Raw genomic sequence first — 18183 nt, 5'->3', positions numbered from 1 at the left:
TACAAGTAGACTATCATAAATAGTATGATTATTGTAGAAGCCTAGTATGGGACAAATTACTATATTTAGGCTAAATCATAAGTAGGCCTACAACATTATGTAGATATGCTATAAACCACTTATTTATGTCAATTCAGACAATTTCCCTATCAAATTAAGAACATGGTCATGCAAAAGAGCAGTCAAAAAGCATAAAGCTAAACACACACTTATATTAAACACATCCACTTTTCCAATCCAACTGTTTGTGTTACACTGTAAGGTTACACTGCCATCTGCTGCAACAAAAACGAAACTACAATGTATACGTTTTTTATTTTTTGTCTTGTCACCTCACAAATTGATGCAGGTTCTACGGATTACAAAACACTTGTTATACAAGAAAAGTAATCACATTGCCATAATGAATATACAATACAAATACAATACAATACGAATGATGAGAAGAAGAAGAAGAAGAAGAAGAAGAAGAAGAAGAAGAAGAAGAAGAAGAAGAAGAAGAAGAAGAAGAAGAAGAAGAAGAAGAAGAAGAAGAAGAAGAAGAACTTTGTATTCCTCGGGTTGGAACAGGTTCCTATAGGTTGCTTTAGAATATCCTAATGTATTACACTATGTGACGGTCGACAGGCTGTGGCCCTTATACATAGAAATGTTTAGGCTACTCTTGTATAAAAAAAGAATAACAGACTCTCGGCACGACATGTGGAAGCTGCGACAAATGGAGCTAGTTTACGGTAAAAACGGCGCCCTTTTACCATGTGATTTCACCGATGTTTGTAAACATGCGTCAACCACATGTGATTTTGACGATGAGGAAATAGTGTCCGGCCAATCAGCGGCCGGGGGTGTATCAGGGGCGGGGTTCCCGTGTTGCGCTATGGAAAATCGTACAAGAGATACACAGTGATAAACGTGCCCTCCGAGATTGATAATAGAGACAATAAGGCTGAAACGGGAACGTAGCAACCTGAGGACCGGGTCTGAGAGGAACCGGCCGGGAAATGGACCTGCCCGCCTAGGAACAGAAGGGCAACATGAATGGGATAAAACACGTAAGTCATTTATGTTATTATAGGACGAGAGGAACATAATGCTGCGTATGGTGCGTAGAGAATACCACTATGCTTTTCATAACCACTCAACAACTGGGTGAATAGGTAATAAAGCGAGCCTAGAGGAGCTGTCGTAAAAGTGTAAAGAATATTGAAAGAAATAATATAAAAGTCAAGTGTTTGCAGGGAAACAGGACGCGGGGAATTGTTTATGAAAAAGCCTGATGATACTTTTTTAAATCAAAAGTGTGTTCATCATCGACATGACAACAGGTAAATTCAACTGCGTCAGTGAGAGGGACCGACACATGCAATCCAGAGGGAGCTTCCTCTGCGATGGTGGAACATGCTGCGACGGCGTGAAAGCGATGTTGTTTCTGGATCGAAACCTTGCTTCGGGGCTGATTTTAATGATAAAACAAAGGTGTAAACAAAGCGTAAAGTCGGTGGGGATGGCGTGTGAAGGGAGAGCTCGGAATAGGATGCTGCGCAAGAGATGGATAGTGCGTAGCAAGAGATGGATAGTGCGTAATCCTGGAAGGAGACGATGTTACGCAGTTCATAATGGCACGATCATTCAACACCTCATTTATAATATGTTATTAGAATGAACGTGTCCTCTTTCTCTTTATTTATTTTAGAAAGCAGGATAAAGAGACTTTCCAATCATAGTCACATATTGACGCACGGAGGGTTGTGCTGTTGCTTGCGTAATACCAGAGGAAAACTTAGAGCAACACAATGGTGACGCAGGTTGCTTTATCTTTGAGATGTCAAACAACATTTGCTGCGTCACCGAGATCCCTGAGGTCCTTTATAGTAATTCAGGTTTTTTATTGCGCACTTGATATGATGAAAACAAGCTCATTTCTCGAACATAGGGGGGGCTATTGAGTAACAAAAACTTTAGGATGTATCTTCAGCTGTGAAGGGATGTTGACATACAGGTATTCGTCATCTATAACCTGAATACTTACCGTTTTATTTTATTTCTCTATCTAGGGTCTATTTTATGTCATTTTACACAGATGACGAATTATTATTACTACAATACATGACACAAAGCCTTGAGCTTTCTCTGTTTTGTGAGCTGTTGCTGTGAGAGAACCATTTAGCGGATTTGTCTCCCTTGACTAGATCTTGTAATGCACACCCGCCAAAGCACAATAGGACACTGAAACGCCTGATGGGATGTTGCTGTTGACACCAAAGTAGCTGGCCTCTGGCTCTCGTACATTTCCAGTGACCCCAGTGAGGGGAAGGCCTCCTGCTGCTTACCTGCCAAAAGTGTGCGGGAGATAAAGTGATTAGTCACATCTTAGAGCGGTGAGGTGAACATGAGGCACACAGGAGGAGCAAACTCCCTCCTGCCAAGCGGATTTGTTTGGTCAGTGGGTGAATCAGCAGTCGCTTCTCGCGTTGCTAAACCACTGGCATGTATATGGAAAGAGAGAGAAAGCCTGAGAGAGAAGGGGAGGGGAGCTTTATTAAGTGTAGTAAATAGAAACTTGACTCCTGAGGGAATGTCACTATGGTAGTTTTAAAACAACAGGTAAAGGTCAGAGGAAGTACAAGCTGATCTCTTAAAGAGTGTCAGGGGGGGCCTTACTGCAGCAACAACATCCCGTTTGCTTATTTGCATTATATGAAAACCAAAACTCCTGAATATTTGTTTACTGACTACCATATCCTCTGCAGTTGTGATGTTATCATGCCTTTGGAGGCTGATCAGTAGAACAAGTGACCCACTTTCACAGAGAAGAAAACGTGACCTCAATAGTTATTTTGCCATTCTTCCAGGGGGCCTCTAAACTCAAACAAACAGGAGCCCAGTACAAGTGGGCTACATGTTATGCACTCTACTACTTTATTCAAAGTTCTTTGACACATTTCACAATAAAAACAAGTCCTGCTTTATCAGCTGAAGCTATTGCCATTCAGCAGATGTTGTTGAAGCCAAAACTAGATGCAGCAAAAAAGCAAAAGAGGAGGGGCCGCATAAATATACTGACCCATGTGTTTACAGCAGGGGGCAGCATCACCTGTAGCCCACATACAACTTCAGAGGAAATGGTTAGCGACCCACTGCCTTTTAAAAACAAATCCCTCCTTCACACAGATTATAGAATAGGAGGTGGTGCAGAGCCAAGAGATGACGAAGCTACATTTAAACTCGGAGCGCTGCTCGATGACGATGTATTAATAGACAAGTGTGTGGCAACACTCATGCATGTATCGTTAGCAGCTCCCCACCTAACAAGCTGCAAGAGTTTGTACAAAACGTCTGTCGACTCCTGAAAGGTATTTCATTTCAAACCTTTATTTAACCAGATTGTCCCATTGAGATTGTCTCTTTTCCAAAGGAGACCTGCAGCATATAGGTTCCACGAGAAACATAAAACAATAAAGGACATCATACATTATATTTACAGGATACATTTACATAGTTATAGACATTTACAAGTGCCCATAGTATCAACGAGCATTTCATTTAGCCTAGCTTTAAAGACATGCAGAGGAATGAGATTGCTCAGTTTCAATTCTTGCTGAAGACTGTTCCAAGCAAGTGGAGCTGCGCACATAGAAGCTGTCTTACCTAAGACAGTCCTTGCTCTTGGCACATCTAACAAGACTATCATGCGATCTCAGACAATAGCTGCTTGCAACTCTCTGCGTTATCAGAGAGCAGATATAATACGGGAGTTTACCCAACAAAGCTTTATAGATAAACGTGTACCAATGACTGAGCCTCCGTACAGTAAGTGATGGCAAACCTTGCAATTTACTACGTTCTGTAAATATTTCTAAAAAAGATCTACAGTACATAGGAGATTGGAATAGTGGCAATATTATTGTAAACCTGCCTAACCAGACACCTTGATGCCACATTTAACATCTTTATGTACGCATTTATCTCTAGTTATTTACCTCATAAAGCTGCACGTGTTATCAGCCACACATCTAATATTTCCCAACAGGCCGAGTGGGAGCCAGAAGAGGGTGACAAAATGTAAATCAACCCTTCCATCTGGGGCATTCCAGTCTATTTCCACCCATCGCACGGAAGATCGAACAAACAAAGCATCCGGATCATCTGGACATGTTAAGGCTCCCTCGCCTTCGAACATTTCGCAATGTGTTGCTCCGAAGAGAAGATGATGCAACGTAGAAGGAGATATACGAGTTATTACAAGATCAAAACACAATTGGTACTTTTAGGACCTTGTGTTTTGTAGGCAAAACGGTATGTGCAACCTTTGGCTTTGATTGGTCCAGTCAATTACCGTTTTAAATATATATTGTATAGTACTCTTTCTTTGTGAAAATGTTGAGTGGCGTAATATAAACACATTACCTCAGTGAGTTTCCCCCCCCCCCCACTCCTGATAAATTAGGACCTGTAATCTGTAAGAGGATTAACCACCTACCCTGTGAACACATGCACCCTAACCGACGCACGCACACACACATACACACACACATACACACACACACAAACGGAATGTTTTTTTTATCCTTCTTCTAAATCAGATACATTAGCCAAATGTATTTGTGATTGTAGATTTTCATGGATTACCTTCCTTAACATTGGACAGTGCTCACAGTTTGACACAGAGGCTCTAAATTACACTAATTGTTGCTTTATCTATTTTTATTTATTTTTAAAACTGGGCAATGTGCCTTTAACAAGCAGTAGATAGTCAGGTGACTTGGCGGACAAAATGCTACGATGCAGAAAGAAGTTTCTGCCCACTCAGTAGTCGGGGGAAAGCGCTTGCAGTTAAAGAGCAAGACAGCTGTAGACACCTTCTCAAGTAGCAGTGGGGAGGGGGAGTCAGAAAAGCAAAAACAAGGAGAGGACAGACAATGCTGTTATTTTGTAAGCTTGCACTGCATTCTTTTTGAATACTGAATCATCTTTATTTAGTGCACGTTGTTAAAACAGTGATGAATCATACATGCCCAAATGTGATCATCAGTGTTGGATATATAACCAATCAGTACAGCTGCTGTTGTTTTGTAAGCCAAAACATTAAATTAGCGGTGAAGAGGATTAGGTCGTGACGGACAGGGAAATTGTCCCCGAAAGACACATGAATGTTCTGGATTAGTTACTACGTCACTGTTCCCCATCAACAGGACAACAGGGTCTGAGACGCTGACAAGGCAGGTAACAGCAGTGCTTTAATACCAGACCTGCAACTAGAATCCAGTGAGTTTACCACAGTAGTTGTCATTTCAATAAAACATAGGAACAGTAATAGTGACAGCGGTAGTCTTAAATGAGCTCTCTATAGACATTCTGCACTGCACGTCTCAGCAGAGACAACAGGGGTTCATGCTAATGATCCTTACCTATTTCTGGACTGCTTTTTTCTGCTTCTTGCACCACAGTCAACCCGCGAGGACCAGGAGCAGGCCTGGAGGCGGAGCCAGGAGAGGACACTTTATCCTATTGTGCATTACAAAGAAGTCTACAGGGAGCTGCATGGATCTATTTGTCCACAGTATGATTCACAGACCGTTTCTGCTGGACTTCATCTCTGGTGCCAGTCTGCGTCCTTTCTGACTCTGACATCTTGACCATCTGATGCACTTATGCAAGGCACTGAGCTGCTGTGTCACTCTGCAGGATCTGACCATGACTCAGTGGTTATTCGGCCAGCAAAGCGTCTGCATGTCTGCACGTCTCGGTTTACGCCTGTCTCTCTCTTGGGAACAGACTGTAATTGTTTTCAAAGGATAATATGATCAGCACCTATATAAATATACTTAAATGTATCAATCTACAGACTTAAACATGATTTATATATTCAAATGTAGTTTCTGCAAATGCCTACAATAGAGGGCGACGTCACAAACCAACTGCAGATGTTTACATAGGAAAAACAAGTATTAGAGTGTGCGTCTAAGGAATCTTAATCACATAGCCATGAGGAAAACACATCTATGCCCAGAAGAGCTGCATTTGTATTGCCTGTGTAAATACAGCCATAAAAACAAACAGTAGAGTTTTCTGACTACCTGCCTGTGTTGCATCGTTTGTTATGTTTACATGCTATTACCATACCTTGTCTCATGTACATGTTCCTTTATCTTCATTGGTATATGTTGTTGCAGGTGGTGGCTCTACATTAAGGATGGTATTGCTTAAAGCATCTCTACGAAGCAAAGCAGTGAGAATATTAAGCAGTAAAAGTATAGTAGTATACATTGAATGACATTCCTTCACACATGGATGTACCATATTGTAACCTAACCAGTAATAGGGTCGGTCACTATTATTGATAGAATAAGATCCTTTTTGTTGGTAAAATGCTTCAACATATTGATTTAATTAACTAGTAACATTGAAGAGTCCCATGTTTCTTAACCCACCATAATGCAAGTGAAGCAATGAAAGCAATATGTTCAAAAAGTATTCTTTAGTAATGTCTGTTCTTCTTTCTAATTGCAGGAAAGAACATGGCCTCAGAATGCAGTTTTTCTTAAAGACATCCTCTCCAGGGAACTGGTTTCGGATGGTGTTTTAGAGTGTAACACATGATCTAGCACCATTTGAAATCGGTGTTCTTGAGAGGGAACCGACTCCAGGAAGGACGACAGTGACCGTTGCATCACTAGGATTTCATTATGGTGGCATTGTTTTCACTCAATATTTTACAAACCATTTTCAGATGTGTTATGCCATCAGTCAAGACAATCCGTTTATATGATTATGTGGCCACTGGATAAGTCCTTTATTAGCTTTCGCTCCAATAAGAAAAAAGGGTGTTTGAGTCTAAATCTCCTGAGCAGCTGTCCGCCCCTCTTACCAAGGCTGACCGTTTTCGTCTGGTGTTCAGAGTTTCCATCATGTCTAGCACCATTTGAAATCGGTTACAATGTAGAGGAACTATCAACAAAGCTTGGCAGTTGCATGATGAATTCCCTAAAAGTACCAGAAGGTGGCAGCAATGAGCTACGATCCAAGGCGTGTGTTTGTTTTTTGGAATTACAGAAGCCGTGAAGTGCTTTTACCAGATAACCCTGATCCCTGTTCCATTGAGTTCCTTTTGTTAGTCTGTTGCACTTTTAAATAATTCAGTTTCTTCTATAATCATGTTGCTGTCACTCAGCCGTGCTGCATGCGAGTTCCAGATACAGTTATCTTGTCCTGTATACGTTTCCTCCAGGAACAGATGGAAGCTGGTAACAAAGAAAAGATATGGTTAAATGCTTCAGTAGTTCAGAAGCTGTGAGCCGTTTTCACAGCTGTCAAGTTATGATATTCCCTTCATACATTTAAATCTAGAAATAGTGCACATTATTTGTTAAATTAACATTTGTTGGCCACATTTCCTTACTTACTGTTTCATTCATAAATAAAAAAGTGGTCAAAGTTGTACAATGTTTTATTTACCTCATTAAATGAGGCCATTTTGGCTGACTATGTAATACAAATGTAGCTAATAAACTATGTTTTATATGATTCATGTTTAAGTTTGAGTTTATTTTAATGTTAGCACCAATGTCATCTTTTCCTCGACAGCAACTACTTTAGGTTTTTATTAAACCATTTCCAATTATAAACTAGAACCCTAGGTCACAGAGGCAATTATTTTGAGTTTTGGCACTTTATTAGTTATGTAATCTTTAAATACATGCCTGCTTTTACCCATATGGTTAATGTTAAAAGGCAGGTTGATTGACAAATCAATTATGAATGTACATTTAGTTGCAAGTTTATTTGGTAAATTTAGCAAAACTAATGCATTCCTGAAATGTATTTTCCCTTCACGTATATTCTAATTTATTTTTAGTGTACATTCTTTAGATAGTTATTGATTCAACCATAATTTTGGAGTGTGTAGTGCTGTTGAATTGTAAAGCAATGGAATTGCTCTGCCCATTCATATCAACAATGGTAGGTCAAATAACAGAACAACAGCCAAAATACTATTTCAGTTGATATTCACAGCATTTTGCATCTCTGTTGTAATAAATATCAGATATGCCATCATGTTTAGCATAATGTGATACTATGTACAAGTAGTTAGCTTAAGGAATTCTTAATGTCCACATAAAATGAGTAACCATAACATAATATGCAACCACAGAATCACACAATTTCAGATGAGGAACATTTTCTATTTATCGGCTGATATGGACCTAATTTCTGTAGAGTATCAAAAGAAACTGAAAAGTCACCTTACACTTTCTCTTTTGACATTTTCTCTAACTAGAGAGTAACAGTGCCCAAAAAAGGGTTAACTGCAGCTCGAATGACTCCCCACTACCTACTGACCTTCTCAAAAAGAGTGACAAGTGTTGGGGAGCTAAATAGAAAAGTCTTAAAATAAAAAAATCCTAGACTTGACCAGGGTAAACACCTTCACCCCCATCATGTCTTTATTTTGATCTCTGGTGTCTGCAAGAAGCCAACCTGGCGAATGGGTAATGATTTATTCTTAGTAGAGTCAGTTGCTATATCAACAATAAACAAGAACATCGATATCCATTTCCTCCAAATGTGAGTCATATGGCGTGTCTCAAGTTAGCATGACATCAGCAGTGGCATCCCTTCATGATCCACCCAGCTCTGCTTCCACACGCCCAGTCTGCTTCACTGTAATGTGGTAAGTGTGACTCCATGGTTGCGTAAAGCACGTTCTGTATTTTCCCTTGACCTCAGCTGATGTGGGAGGAGGAACAACGATTAAAATGATAGATTGGTTATAGTAAAAACTGCTGATTTAAAGTGAGATTGTGTGAGCTATGAAAGAAAAAAATTACATGCTTATGAGTTGTATTCATGTGAATTCAAATGTATGCTGATACAGCACTAATTGTATGACCACCAGCGCTTACGGTGGCTAATGTCAGCTAACTTTACATAGATATTAGAGTCAGATCACTAACCTAACTGCTATAAAGGTTGGGGTAGAGTTGATTAAAACCAAATTGTGTCAGTAAATAAAAAAAGGGAGGTGTTATTGTATATGGGCATTCCTGGAAGGCATACATAGTGTTGCACACGTTTGTAGTTATATAGAGTGACAGAAATGGTTGGAAACATTATTAAGTGGGTGTGAATATCAGATTTTCCAAAGTAAAGGAAGATGTTAGAAACAGCTTTTCGTAATTCCCAAATGATGGGGTTTCAGATGCTGTGCAACCATCTGGCAAGTAGTTCTATTGAAGTCTACAGTATTAGCCCTTTTATGTTAGGGAGGACATCTTCCTTTTCATATTTGTATTTTGTGCCTCTACTGTGATATGTTTCCATGCTTTAATGTTCAAAAAGCTCTCTATTTTTCTCACTACCTGTGCTGCAGCACCTATTTTCACCCTCTGTCTGAAACCAGAGGCCAGTCTGCTCTGATTGGTTATCTGACCAGATCAGTTGTAACTAGTCAACCACCTAGAACCTAGCCCCTTATCTTATCACGTTCAACGTGTAGCGCTAACCAATAGAAGCCCAAGTGTTACATAGTGATGTCATTGTGTAACATCATTAAACAAAGGAGTCCAATCGAGGGGTTTCAGTCAGGGGTGGTAGAGAAACTCCTTTAAATGTGTTGTTTTCTGTCATTTGTTTTTACTTTTTATAGATGAAGAGGTCACTGTTGAGCAAAGGTTACACTACATTTGGACTGCGAAATTCAGAACCGCCCTACTTCACCTCAACACACATATTAAGCGTTAGTAAAGGTTCTGTGAAGGGCCTATAGTTGTATACTACAGCTGATGTTCATAGACATGTTTACATGTATTTACTAATGTGGAAGCAGGCTGCTCATGACAATACTTATAATCCATATTGTTGAAGATGCTTACAATAAGAACAGCTGTATTGAAAGCATGTAAACATTTACATTAACATGAATGCCACACTGATGGTACGTTTAACATCTGTTTCTGGTCTAACCCTGAGGCTTCAGTGGGAACCATTTATGTCTTGTTGGTCTTCATTTTAAAGATCTCCATCTGCCCTATGAGAACAAGGTTAAAGTGGAGCTTCAAGTATTTTACCAACAAGTGTTATTTCCTGTTTCATTCTCTTCCCGCCACTGTTAAGTTTGTTGTGCTATGACCATTCTCCCCATACTCACCAAATTATGACCATTCACTAAAATTAGATAAACACTGAAAAAAATCGACATACACCACATTATTTAGGCTGCCAGGTTTATTTTGCAATTCCACAGAAAAGACGAGTTGGCCAGGCCTGCGTGTGGGTGAGGTGTTATTTCGTGTTCTTGTTTACCACATGTGTAAACTTGAATCACTTCCTGTGTGGTGAGATTCCCCTCTAGCCATAGGGACTCATGCAGGGCTAACAGGGCGGATGTGTCCTAACCATAGACTGTATAAATGGACGTAGTGTCCGGGACGTCACCCATAGGATTCTGCAGAGTTGTCGTGAAGCCCTCAGTAGGCGGAGTCGGCCACTAACGGCTCGACTTTGACGTCAGAGTCTAATCCCGCCTGCTCCAAATAAGGGCAAAGAGGCGGAGCCGAGGCGGGACCTGCTGCCTCCGAACTGGAAGTAAACAGAGCTAGCTCAGGCTAAGAAGCTAAGCTAACATGAAATACATGCATACCAAGTTACTGCTAACAGTGTAGTTCCCCTATATAAACGTTACATTCATAATCAAATGAGACAATCTGCAAGAGAATTTGCTATATTTTGTTATTCTTAATGCTTGTCATTCACACGTTGAGAAAAGACGGACTCCACCGCCCGGACCTAACGGAGCCGCAGTGGGCTAGCTCCGGGACGCCAGCTGGAGCTAGCCCCCTGCGGCTCCGTTAGCTCCGGCGGCCACCACTGGGATAATTGGGTCCCCTATTAACATTTGCTCCCGTTTAGCATTATGGGCGTCATAGCCATAGACTATAAAAGTCTTACCCAAGGCTGAATCATAAACTAAAATGGATATGTGTGCATAAACCGTTACGTCCTTAGCTGGCTAATAAGTAACAAGCTAAGCTACCAAGCACACAAACACCTGCGAACGGGGTTAACATATTATCATTTTAGACTTCTTGGAAGTTCTGTTAGTACATTCAAGCGCACAGCACGACATTTTAATTGTCTGGTATTTGTAACAATATTCCCTAAAAGGCACAATCACCACGAACAAGGCTAAAGCTAAAGGGTCAAGTTCAGTACTATGACTAACTAACGTTGTAGCCTCTATGGTTGTAGCCTAGCAGAGTGGACAAGTTGCTGTTAGCTGACAGTGAGGCATGTACGTGTCCATCAACGTGACCACGCCCTAATTTATGCAAAAACTTTAAGACCTAATATAAATAAAAGGGTCGTGTTAGAAAACAATTCACTCACAGATTCATAATCATGAAGGTGGAATCTAACTATATCGATAATAATATTTATTGCATCCATGGGTAGAAACATGTATTTTTCTGCTGTAAAGTTGGGCATTTTAACATGGGGGTCTATGAAAATTGCTCCTTTCTGCAGCCAGTCCCTAGCGGCCCATGTATGAACTGCAGTGTGTGGCACTTCCGTATTGGCTTCCCGGCTGTTCCCCAGAGTTTGCCGCTTGGTCCTAACACTATGTGACGGCCACACATTGATTTAAGGTGTTTTTTCTAAACTGTAGTGGCAGGGGAAAAGGTTTAAGGCATGTTGATTATCATAAAATGAAATGAACTATGATACCTGTATAATATCATCGCAACTGCACTTCTTAAAGGTGGGGTAGGTAAGTTTCAGAAACCGGCTCGAGATACACTTTTTGTTATATTCCATGGAATGCTCTTAACATCCCGATAGTAATGAATATCTTAAGTGCTTTGACAACAAATTCCTAAAAAAATTTCATCTGTAGAAGCCGTAATACTGTAAAAAGTACAACCAATCCGTTTAGCCCGGCTACGGATGGCCTACCTGCCTGTCAGCCTTCCATCGGGTTACAAACTGATCTCGTGCCCTCATTGGTCATGTGCGCGTTCGTGTGTGTTGGAGGAGGGGCTCTATAAGGAAGTGGCAGATTTTCTCCGGTTGTGTATTTTCAAATTCTAGCGATCTCGAGCCGGTTTCTCAAACTTACCTACCCCACCTTTAATGTCCACTATTATGTACGGTTTGAGGGTGTGGTTCTGCAAGTCTGTCGCGGCGCGCCCAGAGGATTTTTAGTGGGCGCGTCACCGGGATGCCAGGGGTTGGTTCTCACGGGAGGAGGAAGCGTGTGTATGGGTATTCAGCGGGATATTTAAGTTTCCTCAGCATGTATACAGGGCCGGCCCTGACCAATTTGCTGCCCTAGGCAAGATTTTAGCCTAAAATGCAGACACTCACTATGACTCGCGCATGCATGCACGGTTGTGGCATGACCACCAAAACAGAAAGATATGGACACAAGATGTGTGCAAATGTATTTAGTATCCTATCCATTTGAACATGATTTAAGTGGGGGGTGGACCTAACCTCCTCTTGGGGGGTCCGGGGGCATGCTCCCCCAGGAAGATTTTATTTTAATATTGAAGTTAAAAGCATCTATCTGGTGCTCTTTGAGAGCAACATTAAGAGATCTATGGATACATCTCTCAACACCCATATAAAACAGAACAAAGGAGATTTTCTTTTTATTTATGGATATTTTACAAATCACTCCCCTTTTAAACTGTATTCTTGTTTATTAACAACAACTTTTTTATACTATAAGAGAATAGATGAAAATATATTCTCATATAAATCATCATATAAAGGTATGCCTTTAGCTCACTGAGCTGAGGTTATCAGAGCCTCTCAGTCTTTCAGGTGAGAGAATTATTATTATTTTTCAATTTTCCGCCTTTAGCATTCGCCTACTGCCTATGCCAAGGGCCGGCCCTGCATGTATACATATGTTAAAATGCAACGGGGAAGTAACTGAAAGTAACTGATTGTGGATATTGCATCGACCGACCTGGAAGCACGTCTCCTTCGAGAGGACGCGCACAGATAGAGAGAGAGATTCTCTCCAACACAGGGTGAGATCGTTCCTTTGTGCCACGCCGATCTTCGTATTTTTCTTTCTGTGCTGCCACTACCAAACACGGGGTAGAGCACCACATTGACACGGAAAGGCCCTCCTGTCTACGCTAGGGCCCGGCGGCTCGACCCTGACATGCTGGCAGTCGCCAAGTCGGAGTTCATCAACATGGAGCGTCTGGGCATCATCCGCCGCTCAGACAGCCCTTGGGCTTCGCCGCTTCACATGGTCCCTAAATCAGCCGGTGGCTGGCGACCGTGTGGTGACTACCGCCGCCTTAACGACGCCACTACGCCAGACCGCTACCCGGTCCCTCACATCCAGGACTTCTCTGCACACCTGGCGGGCAAGCTGGTTTTCTCCAAGGTGGATCTGGTGCGGGGCTACCACCAGGTTCCGGTGCACCCCTCGGACGTCCCCAAAACTGCGGTAATTACGCCGTTTGGGCTTTTCGAGTTCCTGCGTATGCTGTTTGGACTTAAGAACGCAGCCACTTCCGTTTCCTGCTGGAAGGCCGTGAGTTTGCGGCGTTCGTGGATCACAAGCCACTGACCTTCTGCATGTCCAAGGTGGCCGAGCCGTGGTCCACCCGACAGCAACGCCAGCTTTCGTACATCTCCGAGTACACCACGGACATACGACATATCGCTGGCAAGGCTAACGTGGTCACGGACTGCCTCTCCAGAGCGGTCATCCGAGCTGTGCAGCTGGGCCGCGATTACCTCCGCATGGGCGCTGACCAGGCCTCCGACCGCGGGGTTCAGACCCTCAAGGCCTCGGTCACAGGATTATGCCTGGAGGAGGTCATGGTCGGTGACTCTGGCGCAAAGCTGTGGTGTGACGTCTCCACGGGCCAGCCTCGACCGCTGGTCACTGCGGACTGGCGTCGACCCGTTTTTGAGGTGGTTCACAATCTTTCCCACCCCGGTAGGAAGCCGTCCGTGAAGTTGTTGTCGCAGAAGTTCGTGTCGCAAGGGCTTAAGAAGGATGTGAGGTCCTGGGTCGACTCGTGCGTGGCCTGTCAACGGGCCAAAGTCCACCGCCATACTAGGGCCCCTTTTGAACTTTTTGCGGTTCCTGAGAGGAGGTTTACCTGTTTACGATGGTGGACCCGCTGGCCCGAGGCCGTTCCCCTCGCCTCGACATCAGCTTCCGACGTCGCCCGCGCTTTCATCGGCACGTGGGTGGCGCGCTTCGAGACCCCGTCTGACCTCTCCTCTGACCGCGGTTCTCAGTTCACCTCGGAGCTGTGGAACGCTGTTGCTGTGGGTTTGGGGGTCAAGCTGCACCGCACCACCGCATATCACCCCCAGGCTAACGGATTGTGTGAGCGGTTTCACCGGTCCATGAAGGCGTCACTGCGTGCCGGCTTGACAGATGGCAACTGGGTGGATAAGCTCCCGTGGGTTATGCTCGGCCTCAGGTGTGCCCCAAAAGAAGACCTGCAGTCCTCGTCGGCGGAGCTCGTCTATGGCCAGACGCTACGGGTCCCCGGGGAATTCATTCCCACCGCCACTGTGCCCTGGTCTGCAGCCGGGCAGCGCTCCTCCCTGCTGGAGACCGCCGGGACATTCACGCCCGTCCCCACGTCGCAGCACAGCAACCCAGCTTTCCGTGTGTCCCCCGGATTACCGTTGGCAGATTTCGTTTTTATTCGCCACGACGCCCACCGCGGTCCCCTGCGGCCCCCTTACGACGGTCCGTTCAGGGTCATACGTTACGGGGACAAGAGCCTGGTGGTGGACGTTGGTGGCAGGCCTGAGACTGTGTCCGTTGATCGGATTAAGCCTGCTCACGTGGACATTTCCAGGCCATTGGAGTTGGCTCTGCCCCCACATCGGGGCCGTCCTCCCATGGCCCGCCCCCCGCCCCCTGTGGGGATGCCCTCGCCCTCGTTGGTGCCCCTGCCCTCGCCTGCGGCCCCGCCCTCCTCGGCCCCTGTGGTCCGTACACGCTGGGGTCGGGTGGTACTTCCTCCCAGGCACGAGGATTTTGACTATGGGTGAATACTGTGAATACTGGGGGGGCTTGTGTGGTGATTGACATTATTCACCCACGGATCTATGGGTTGGGGTATTGTTCTGCACGGACATTTGAGTGAGCCGGACTTCCTGTTGCCGCCGGTCTTCGCTTCCCGGGCATGAAGTTGTTTACATGTGTGTTCAGATGCTAAATAAAAGTCTAGTTTGTAACTTTGATACCCCGCCTCCGACTCCCGTCTCTCGGCACTACACACAACTATTTTAGATAGTTGATCGTTACAGATGGTGGCAAGTATGGGGATAGGGCACCAAGTTGGTCTGTAACTATGCCAGTTCAACAATGAGTGTCACGATCTGTCTTTATGGTGTTTTGTCTTGTCTATATCTGTTTTTGGTTTTCTGTCTGCGTTGTGTTTTGTCTTGTTTAGATCTGTCTGTGTTTCCCTGTCGTTAGTTTCCCTGGTGTGTCTGATGACCCGATTGTGTTCACCTGTGGCCCCTGTGTTTTCTCCTCCCTCCTCACCTGTGTCTTGTTTGTGTGATTAGTCTTGTGTGTATTTAAGTTCTGGTTTTTCTGTCTGTCTTTGTCGGTTCGTCTTGTGTCATGACTAGTTCGTCGGTGAGTGTTCTGTTTTGTCTTTGTTTATCACCTAGCCTTGAAATAAAGGAATTTTCACTTTATTCTGCATTTGGGTCCTGCCTGCTTCACACACCGTAACATTACGAACCGACCATTATGGACCCAGCAGACTCAGCCCATTTGATGCTACAGGCGGAATGTCTTGGATACTTTCTGGAGTACATTTTTTATACGTGGAAAGGCGCCTCATCTAGACGGGGTAGAGAGGCTGCGTTGAAGGAGGCACGTCAGGAGGTTGCTCGCAAGCCCTGGCTCTGGAGCTTGTTGCCCGAGTGGCTTAGGGTTTTCTCACGTAGCCCTGAGTGCCAGTCTTCATGTTCTGACCCTTTCTTGGGGTCTGGTCTGGCGTTTGGAGGTCCACGAAGCCTCCAAAAGACTCCTAACGCAAGGCCAGGGTTCCAGCCCCAGTTCCGGCTCCAGAACCGGCCTACAAGGCCATGGATCCATGCACCAGTACCGGCCCACGCAGCCATGCTTCCATTCTCCATTACCTGGCTTACACAGCCAGGGTCCAGGCTTCCGCTCCGCACCCAGCAGCAATGGCCTGGACACAGTTTGCACCTCACCATCACATTCCTGTCTATTATTCGGACAAACTCAAAATAATGGGCATACCTCCACTCCACCCCTCGAAAGTTATCGCTGACTCAGCCATGTTTATGCAGCACTGCACGTGGAGATGTGGACGCAGATTACGTATATAAACCTGTGGCGGAAACCCCTCTTGTCTGTCAGTGTGATTATGACTGATTTTAGTAAGTAACGAAGTAACGTGTTTCGGGGAAATGTTAGTAACTGTAGTGTGATTACTGAATTATAAAAGTAGCGCGTTACACTACTCCGTTACCGACAAAAGTAATATTATTACAGTAACGCGTTACACCCAACTCTGCTGGCAAGTGGCAATGTCAGAGGAAAGCAAGGCCAAGACAGCAGTAATCACACCGATAGGCCTCTACCAGTTCAAGTGCATGCCATTTGGGCTGAAGAACGCCGGTGCATCTTTCCAGCAATTGATGGAGAAGGTCCTGGGGGAGCTGAGGGGAAAAATCTGTTTTGTGTATCAAATCAAATCAAGTTTTCTTTATATAGCACATTTATAAACGATGTTTGGTCGAGCCAAAGTTCTGTACATATAATAAAAATAGCCTACAGTAGAGACACTTTACAGCTAATATAACAACACAGATTGTTCAGAATATCAGTATGAGAAAAAACGACACCCTCTATCCTTAGACCCTCACATCGTACAAGGAAAAAAAAACTTCCGGAGAAAAACCCACAGCAACAGAGGAGGGATCCCTCTCCCAGGACGGACAGACGTGCAATAGACGCCGCGTGTAAATCGAAGAGACAATACATTTTACAGCATAGGTAGTCCAAATGTTAGGAAATGCATGTGTCTGTAATAAGAAGATGAATCCACGAAGATGTCAACTACAATCCTGTGGGAGCCTTCAGGGAGGCAGCAAGACGAGACCCAGGCAGGACCGCAGAGACAGGTTTAGCCACGATCCGAAGTCCACGACTTAATCCAGAACTCAGGATAGAGGATCCAGGACTACAGCAAGAGGATCAGCCTCGACTCCGGATCCCGGCGTAGATATAGACACAAAACAAGAACACATTTGGCTGGGTTAATCGGAACAAGAGAATACACAGACACAGACAGACAGACGGAAGAACAAGCACTCCCTTAGAATAGGTTGAGGGCAAAGGGTAGCAAGTAAGAGAGTAAGAAGCATAGGTGGAGAGGCACACTCAGGGAACAAGGTCCCCACTGGAGCCTTAGTTGGAAATTGATGAGAGATAGGGAGGTACGCTGTGTCTACGAATTGTAACACTCCCCGGCCTGTCTAAGCCACTCTACAAACCGTTTCCCTCTAATAAAACTCGAGAGGTTAGAGAGGGAAAAGGTATTGGGTAAAAGTTATTCTTGATAAGAGAAGCCTAGAAGGCCAGAGAGAAAAAGTGAGTTTTAAGTGTTGATTTAAAAACCCTCAGGGTCTGGGCCGACCTCACATGGAGGGGCAAAATATTCCAGAGCCTGGGGCCCGCTGCTGCGAATGCTCGGTACCCTCTGGTTTTGAGCCTGGTCTTGGGCACTATCAGCAACAGCTGATCAGCCGACCTTAAGGCTCTGCCTGGGGTGTAGCGATGGAGGAGTTCAGCTATATAGGCCGGAGCCAGCCCATTTAGGGCTTTGAAAACAAATAAAAGGATTTTAAAATCTATTCTGAACCGAACTGGAAGCCAGTGCAATAAGGCCATAATTGGGGTGATGTGGTCACGCTTTTTATGGCCAGTTAGAAGACGTTCTGCACTAGCTGCAGGCGTCTAAATGAGGCCTGGTCCATACCCACATACAGAGCATTGCAGTAATCCAGTCTCGAGGAAACAAAGGCGTTAATAACCCTTTCTAGGTCTTTACATTTTGTATATTGATGATGTAATCATCTTTTCACCCTCACAAGAACAGCACCTCAATGATTTAAACGCTGTGATGAAGAGACTTCATGAGG

At 44.2% G+C, this 18183-nt stretch overlaps 1 long non-coding RNA gene across 1 annotated transcript; it reads left to right on the top strand.

Moving 5' to 3' along the window:
• The first annotated feature begins 727 nt into the window (after positions 1-727).
• On the top strand, positions 728-6211 carry LOC117446553 (uncharacterized). The gene is made up of 3 exons (XR_004552159.1): positions 728-1052; positions 4031-4296; positions 5448-6211. It is a non-coding gene; the product is annotated as an uncharacterized lncRNA (long non-coding RNA).
• Positions 6212-18183: the final 11972 nt, after the last annotated feature.

The sequence above is a fragment of the Pseudochaenichthys georgianus genome, chromosome 5, assembly GCF_902827115.2.
Source record: "Pseudochaenichthys georgianus chromosome 5, fPseGeo1.2, whole genome shotgun sequence".
Taxonomy (NCBI): domain Eukaryota; kingdom Metazoa; phylum Chordata; class Actinopteri; order Perciformes; family Channichthyidae; genus Pseudochaenichthys; species Pseudochaenichthys georgianus.
Note: the sequence above shows the minus strand (reverse complement) of the source record. Positions and strands in the feature narration are given on the sequence as shown.